This window comes from Lepidochelys olivacea (genome assembly GCF_965140295.1).
Source record: "Lepidochelys olivacea isolate rLepOli2 genome assembly, chromosome: 25".
In the NCBI taxonomy this organism is placed as follows: Eukaryota; Metazoa; Chordata; order Testudines; family Cheloniidae; genus Lepidochelys; species Lepidochelys olivacea.
The window spans coordinates 7,461,660-7,469,966 of NC_140435.1; positions in this window are offsets into that span (position 1 = coordinate 7,461,660).

Below are 8,307 nucleotides of genomic sequence, written 5' to 3' on the forward strand. Positions count from 1 at the left end.
TATTGGAATTGGAAAAGGTTCAGAAAAGGGCAACAAAAATTATTAGGGGTATAGTATGGCTTTCGTATGAGGAGAGATTAATAAGACTGGGACTTTTCAGCTTGGGAAAGAGGCAACTAAGGGGGGATATGATAGAGGTCTATAAAATCATGAGTGGTATAGAGAAAGTAAATGAAGTGTTATTTACTCCTCATAATACAAGAACAAGGGGCCACCAAATGAAATTAATAGGTAGCAGGTTTAAAACAAACACAAGAAAGTATTTTTTCACGCAACGCACTGTCAACCTCTGGAACTCCTTGCCAGAGGGTGTTGTGAAGGCCAATATGATAACAGGGTTCAAAAGGGAGCTAGACAGATTCATGGAAGATAGGTCCATCAATGGCTATTAGCCAGGATGGGCAGGAATGGTGTCCCTAGCCTCTGTTTGCCAGAATTGGGATTGGATGACAGGGCATGGATCTATGAAAACCTGTCTGTTTATTCCCTTTGGGGCACCTGCCATTGGCTAATGTCAGAGGACAGGATACTGGGCTTGATGGATCTTTGGTCTGACCCAGTATGGCCGTTCTTATGTTCTTATCTCTTTGTTGATGGTTGTAGGCTGCATGTGTGACAGTGAATCCCCCTTTCACCTGATAAATCAGTGGTCAGCTCCAAAAATAGTTTCAGTACTTGCCTGCATGGATCCTCACTGTTGGCATGTGCACACATTGGGTGCACCAGCTCAGAACTTTTTGAGTAGGCACATCTATTGGGCTGTTCAGATACTTTGCCTGGGTCCTGAGGCCTTCCCAGCCCCATGGTGGGTATATCCCCAACTAGAAAAGGAGTACTAGTGGCACCTTAGAGACTAACCAATTTATTTGAGCATAAGCTTTCATGGGCTACAGCTCACTTCATCGGATGCTGTAGCTCACGAAAGCTTATGCTCAAATAAATTGGTTAGTCTCTAAGGTGCCACTGGTACTCCTTTTCTTTTTGCGAATAAAGACTAACACAGCTGCTACTCTGAAATATATCCCCAACTGTCACTCAGATCCTTCTGACCACAGTCCTATTTAAACATTCATTACTTCCTCTACCTATCTCTGTAGAACAGCTGGTCTGGAGGCTTTTGGTAGTTTTACTCATATTACTTTAAAAAAAAAAAAAGATATGGCTCTCTTACTGGTTTCCACTTACCTTATATGGCAAGCAGCAGGAGATCAAGGAAGGATATGAGCAGCATATATTATGTGCAAGTCCAAAGGGCAGGAAAAATCCAGTATCCCAAGCATGTTGAGCTCAAGTTGTCCAGCCTAATGTGACAGGAGTTCAAAACTACTGTAGAGGCTAACAACTTATGTTCTGGGGGATAGTTGATTAATATATGTATTTGTTTCTTCTTGGTGGGAGAGATTATTATCTTTTAAGATCTATGACTACTCTGCCTCTGATTAATGCAGCATAGAGCTCTCTGTTTTTTCTAAAGGCATTCACTCTCTAGAGGGGCTTTTAAAAAAATAGTTTTGTATGTAGCACTGGTTTCTTTTTGTAGGTACTTATGAAATGTCTTGCTCTACAGTTATTTCCAGAAAGCCTGCATGAGTGGATTGGAAGATATGTGTAGTAATTAGAGCTGATCGAAAAATGCCAGTTCTTTTTACAGGAAATGTACAATAAAAATATCTTCAGGTCTTTGGTTAAAAAAATAAAACCAACCAAACAAACAAAAACTTGAAACTTTTACTGAAAAACATTCGTTGACACAAAAAAAAACCCAGAACATTTTGACTAAAATAAGTATTTTCTGCAAAAATATTTGTTTTGGGTGAAAAGTCATTTTGTCCAAACACGTTTCCACAAAAATACTATTACCAGCTCTAGCAGTAACTTTCCCATCATGATGAATAAAGAATGGTTACTTACCCTACAGTAACTGTGGTTCTTTGAGATGTGTTGTTCATACAGATTCCACTGTTGGTGTGAATACGCCCTATGTGCTCAAAAGCAGATTCTTTTTGGTTAGTTCACTGGGGCACTGAGGCCATATCTGCATCATAGATGCTCTTGTTCCCCTCTCTCAAGGGCATAAAGCGTAGAGCGGGCCCGACTGCCTCTCAGTTCTTTTGCCAATATAGAATCCCTTAGGAATAGGACTCCACATTAGTGGGGAAGGAGAGTGGGTCATGGAATCTGTGTTGGTAACACATGGAGAACCATAGTTACAGTAGGGTAAGTAACTCTTCTTTCTTCTCCATGTGACTATCCACACAGATTTCACTCTTGGTGTCTGTTTGCTTGGAGGTGGGAATGAAGAGTTCTACGTGAAGAGTGATTTCAGGATAGCCCTACTGAAATTTGACAGATGCAATCAATCTAGTGCAGTGGTTTTCAATCTGTCATCCAAAGGGGTCTGCACCTCCATTCGAAACTTTTTAGGGGTCCGCAAATGAAAAAGGTTGAAAACCACTGCCCTAGTGGAATGAATTCTGCTATGGCCAGGGGCTTTTCCTGGCTAACTTGTAGCAAATTCTTATGCAGTCTGATTCCCACTCAGATAAGATCTGAGTGGATATAAGTTGCTCTTTGACTCTGTCTGAAAAATACATCACATAGTCTAGGTGTGTCCCTGAATGGATTTGTTCTATCCAAATAAAAAGTCAACATTCTCACAGCAATTAGTGTATGAAGTTTCACTTCAGCAGGGGTAGAGAGCCTTAGGAAAGAAAACCAGGAGGTGAATGGACTGCTTTATGTGGAATTTTGAAACCACTTTGGGCAGGAAATTGGGATGAGGTCCACAGGGTTACTCTTAGCTTAGGGCATGGCTACACTAGACATTTCAAAGCGCTGTTGCGGGAGTGCTCCCGTGGCAGCACTTTGAAATGCGAGTCACACGATCACAAGGACCTGATGTTTTCTGTCCGCTTTCCTGGATAGCAGATTGAGAAGGCATGTGCCAGATTTATTGGTGAGTTCCAACAGACCATAAATGGTCAACATGGCCAACCTTCTTTTCTTGGAGTTACAGAGTGGGGTATATCTAAGAGTTTATGTTGCTTCTCTGCTATAATCTCCACAGAAACGTCCAGGGTTCAGCCATCTGGTTTATCAAGTCTTGGAGGAGTTTGAATTCATCTGCCAATGCTGCTGAAAGTGGGTTGACCGCCTCATCAGGGGAAGAAGAGAATATTGGAGCCTAGATCTGATGCTCCTGCTCAGGAGAATGCCCCTTTTTCACTCTCCTCTTCTTGCCTCTGCAGCAGCTACAGATGGAGACAAGTTATCTGTGGAGGCTGAATTCGCCTCTTTGGTGAGAAAGACATGACTCTAGATACAGTGGAGGATGCTGGCTTTCTGAACATCCTCAGCGGGACCAGTATGGCCCGTCTATGGGTAATGCAATGGAGGGCACATCAGGAGATGCCAGGTGGCGGTGATCCTTATAAGGACCTGATCTCTTCCTAGCTCTCATCAATTCCTCCCTGACTCCTGCTGAGCTACCTAGGGGGTGATGAAGGACAGGTAGGGAATAATTCCCTGCTATGTTCAGGGGATGAGAAGGAATATATCTCCTCCAAGGAGGGACAGATGTGTCAAGAACACTCCACCTGTGCACCAGAAAGATTGGTATAGGGGTCACTTCCTTAGCCAGCCAGAGGCACTACAGTAGGGAGTTTTGTAAAGACTTACTTGAGCCTCTCTAGTAATGGCAACGCCGGTATCAGCCCCACCAACGTATCATTCAGCCCTGAGCAGTCCTTTGGTGCCAGAGAGGTTGGACTGACGTCTCAGGTAAAGAAGCAGTTGATACTGTGTGATGGGTACTGTCATTGCCAAAGATGTGGCTGATGGATAGGTACTGGGTATTGAGGAACTTGGTGCTGAGATTGGTGCCAAAGAGGCGGATACTTAGCAGGTGCTGCCTTAGGTATCTGTACTGAGATATAGGCAAGGCTCATCTCTGACTTATGGCCCTTCATTGACAGAGCCCTGACTGAGTCTTGTGCCCTCTGCTAACTGCCAGCAATGGGCAAAAAGAAACGTAACTAAACTAATAAATTCTACATCTAAGATTAATTGGACAGTGGCAAGAACAGTGGACAGTGCTAGAGGCTCCATCTCACAGCTACGGGCAGTAAAAAGGAACAAAGAGGCATTTGGGCTCATTTTACCCTTTATGCCATGAGTTGTGGGGGAGAGGGAAAGAAGGGGATCAAGGGCACAGGCACAGCCTCAATGGACGCTGCCAGCCAAAGAGAATCCAGTCTTGGGTGCATGTGCTCCAAGAGTGGAATGTGCAGGAACACTCATGCAAAGAAGAGCGAGGATTTCATTGGGTACATTCCAAGACCTTTTTAAAAAAGCTATTTTAAAGATGTACAATTTTAAAAAAACAGAGCTGCATATCTTCCCCCTCCCACCTTCATAGTTTTTTGTTGAGTTTTACATCTTTTTAGCCTTTTGGTTATAGTCCAGCTAGCATCAGTCGAACACTGAATATGCCCCCTAGTGGAGTATTTCAAGTTTGCAAGGGTTAGGATTTTTATTTTCCTATCAGACCATGGTCTCTCAGCACTTTGGTTGTATACGATTATACTTGACATATGGATTAGATATTTTAAAGAAAGGGCACTAAGACAGTCAATTTGGAAAGACTGGCTATGCCATGTAGCCAGTAATTACTGGAAGAACTTTAATAAAGGTTTGCACCTGGTGCCTGAAGAGTAGCAAAAATGTAAATAATTAGTTTTTGCCAACTCATAAATGCTAATTTGAGATATGCAGCCATCATTGAAAATGTTATGCTCAGCCACTTGTGTTTCTGTACAGCCAAAGATAAACAAATCCAACGTCTACCTGCCTCTCGAAGTGCCTAAATTCTATGGCATTTGTTACTGGAAGATACTTTCAGTAGTCCTCACTGACCTCATCCCATCCACATCATACTATCCCAGCTTCTATTCAGAAACTGGCATCTTTCAAGAGGTGGCTTTTCTGTAGACTGGGCTTCAGGAATTGTCACTCCTTTGTCAAAAGAACAGGTACTGCACAGGGAGCACCTATAGACTGAAACCCCAACTAAATCATCCTAGCCAGGGCTGTCAAGCCAGGCCTTAAAAACCTCTAAGGATGGTGTATTTTAAAGAATCCTTATTGAGGTTACAGGAACAAACCATCCCAATGCGTAGAAAGAATAGTAAATATGGCAGCAAAACCTTTGCTTAACAGTGAAATCCTTCTTGATCTTAAAACACAAAAAAGAAGCTTACAAGAAGGGGAAGCTTGGACAAATGACCAGGGAGGAGTATAAAATATTGCTTGAGCATGCAGGAGTGAAATCAGGAAGGCCAAAGCACAATTGGAGTTGCAGCTAGGGCAAGAGATGTTAAGAGTAACAAGAAGGATTTCTACAGGTACGTTAGCAGCAAGAAGGTGGTCAAGGAAAGTGTGTGCCCCTTACTGAATGGGGGAGGCAACCTAGTGACAGAGGATGTGGAAAAAGCTAATGTACTCAATGCTTTTTTTGCCTCTGTCTTCATGAACAAGGTCAGCTCTCAGACTACTGCACTGGGCAGCACAGCATGGGGAGAAGGTGACCAGCCCTCTGTGGAGAAAGAAGTGGTTCAGGATTATTTAGAAAAGCTGGACGAGCACAAGTCCATGGGGCTGGATGCACTGCATCCGAGGGTGCTAAAGAAGGTGCTGATGTGATTGCAGAGCCATTGGCCATTACCTTTGAAAACTCATGGCGATCAGGGGAGGTCCAGGATGACTGGAAACAGGCTAATGTAGTGCACCCATCTTTAAAAAACGGAAGGAGGAGCATCTGGGGAACTACAGGCTGGTCAGCCTCACCTCAGTCCCTGGAAAAATCATGGAGCAGGTCCTCAAGGAATCCATTTTGAAGCACTTTGAAGAGAGGAAAGTGATCAGGAACAGTCAGCATGGATTCACCAAGGGCAAGTCAGGTCTGAGTAACCTAATTGCCTTCTATGACGAGATAACTGGCTCTGTGGACAAGGGGAAAGTAATGGACATGTTATTTATTCCTTGACTTTAGCAAAGTTTTGATATGGTCTCCCACAGTATTCTTGCCAGCAAGTTAAAGTAGTATTGGCTGGATGAATGGACTATAAGGTGGATAGAAAGCTGGCTAGATCATCAAGCTCTACGGGTAGTGATCAATGGCTCCATGTCTAGTTGGCAGCCGGTATCAAGCAGAGGGCCCCAAGGGTCGGTTTTGTTCAATATCTTCATTAATGATCTGGAGGACAGCGTGGATTGCACTCTCAGCAAGTTTACAGATGACACTAAACTGGGAGGAGAGACAGATACGCTGGAGGATAGGGATAGGCTACAGAGGGACCTAGACAAATTAGAGTATTGGGGCAAAAGAAATCTGATGAGGTTCAATAAGGACAAGTGCAGAATCCTGCAGTTAGGATGGAAGAATCCCATGCACCGCTACAGACTAGGGACTGAGTGGCTGGGCAGCAGTTCTGCAGAAAAGGACGTAGGGGTTACAGTGGACGAGAAGCTGGATATGAATCAACAGTGTGCCCTTGTTGCCAAGAAGGCTAACAGCATTTTGGGCTGTATAAGTAGGAGCATTGCCAGTAGATAGAGGGACGTGATCATTCCCCTCTATTCGGCATTGGTGAGGCCTCATCTGGAGTACTGTGTCCAGTTTTGGGCTCCACACTACTAGAAGGCCGTGGAAAAACTGGAAAGAGTCCAGTGGAGGGCAACAAAAATGATTAGGGGGCTGGAGCACATGACTTATGAGGAGAGGCTGAGGGAACTGGGATTATTTAGTCTGCAGAAGAGAAGAATGAGGGGGGATTTGATAGTTGTTTTCAATAACCTGAAAGGGGGTTTCAAAGAGGATGGATCTAGACTGTTCTCAGCAGTACCAGATGACAGAACAAGAGTAATGGTTTCAAGTTGCAAAGGGGGAGGTTTAGGTTGGATATTAGGAAAAACCTTTTCACTAGGAGGGTGGTGAAGCACTGGAATGGGTTACCTAGGGAGATGGTGGAATCGCCTTCCTTAGAGCTTTTTAAGGTCAGGCTTGACAACGCTCTGGCTGGGATGAGTTAGTTCGGGGACTGGTCCTGCTTTGGGCAGTGGGTTGGACTAGATGACCTCGTGAGGTCCCTTCCAACCCTGATATTCTATGATTCTAGGGAGATTATGAAGATTCCACCACCTCTCTAGGTAACCCATTGCAGTGCTTCACCACCCTTCTAGTAAAATAGTGTTTCCTAATATCTAACATAGACCTCCCCCACTGCAAATAGAGACCATTGCTTCTTGTTCTGTCATCTGCCACCATTGAGAACAGCCGAGCTCCATCCTCTTTAGAACCCTCCTTCAGGGGAGGGCTGCTATTAAATCCCCCCTCACTCTTCTCTTCTGCAGACTAAATAATCCCAGTTCCCTCCGCCTCTCCTCATCTGTCATGTGCTCCAGCCCCCTAATCATTTTTGTTGCCCTCCGCTGGACTCTCTCCAATTTGTCCACATCCCTTCTGTAGTGGGTTGACCAAAACTGGACACAATACTTCAGGTGTGGCCCCACCAGTGCCAAATAGAGGGGAATAATCACTTCCCTCGATCTGCTGGCAATGCTCCTACTAATACAGCCCAATTTGCCGTTGGTCTTCTTGGCAACAAAGGCACACTGCTGACTCATATCCAGCTTCTCGTCCCCTGTAATCCCCAGGTCCTTTTCTTCAGAACTGCTTCTTAGCCAGTCAGTCCCCAGCCTGTAGCAGTGCATAAGTTTCTTCCTTCCAATGTGCAGTGTCCTTGTTGAACCCCATCAGATTTCTTTTCGCCCAATCCTCCATTTGTCTAGGTCACTCTGGACCCTATCCCTACCCGCCAGCGTATCTACCCCTCCCCCCATCTTAGAGTCATCTGCGAACTTGCTGAGGGTGCAATTCAACCCATCATCCAGATCATTAATAAAGATGTTGAACACAACTAGCCCCATGACCGACCCCTGGGGCATTCCTCTTGATACCAGCTGCCAACTAGACATTGAGTCGTTGATCACTACCCGTTGAGCCCAACAATATAGCCAGCTTTCTATCCACCTTACAGTCCGTTCATCCAGCCCATACTTCTTTAACTTGCTGGCAAGAATACTGTGGGAGTCCGTGTCAAAAGCTTTGCTAAAGTCAAGGAACAACACGTCCACTGCTTTCCCCTCATCCACAGAGCCAGTTATCTCCTCATAGAAGGCAATCAGTTTGTTCAGGCATGACTTGCCCTTGGTGAATCCATGTGGACTGTTCCTGATCACCTTCCTCTC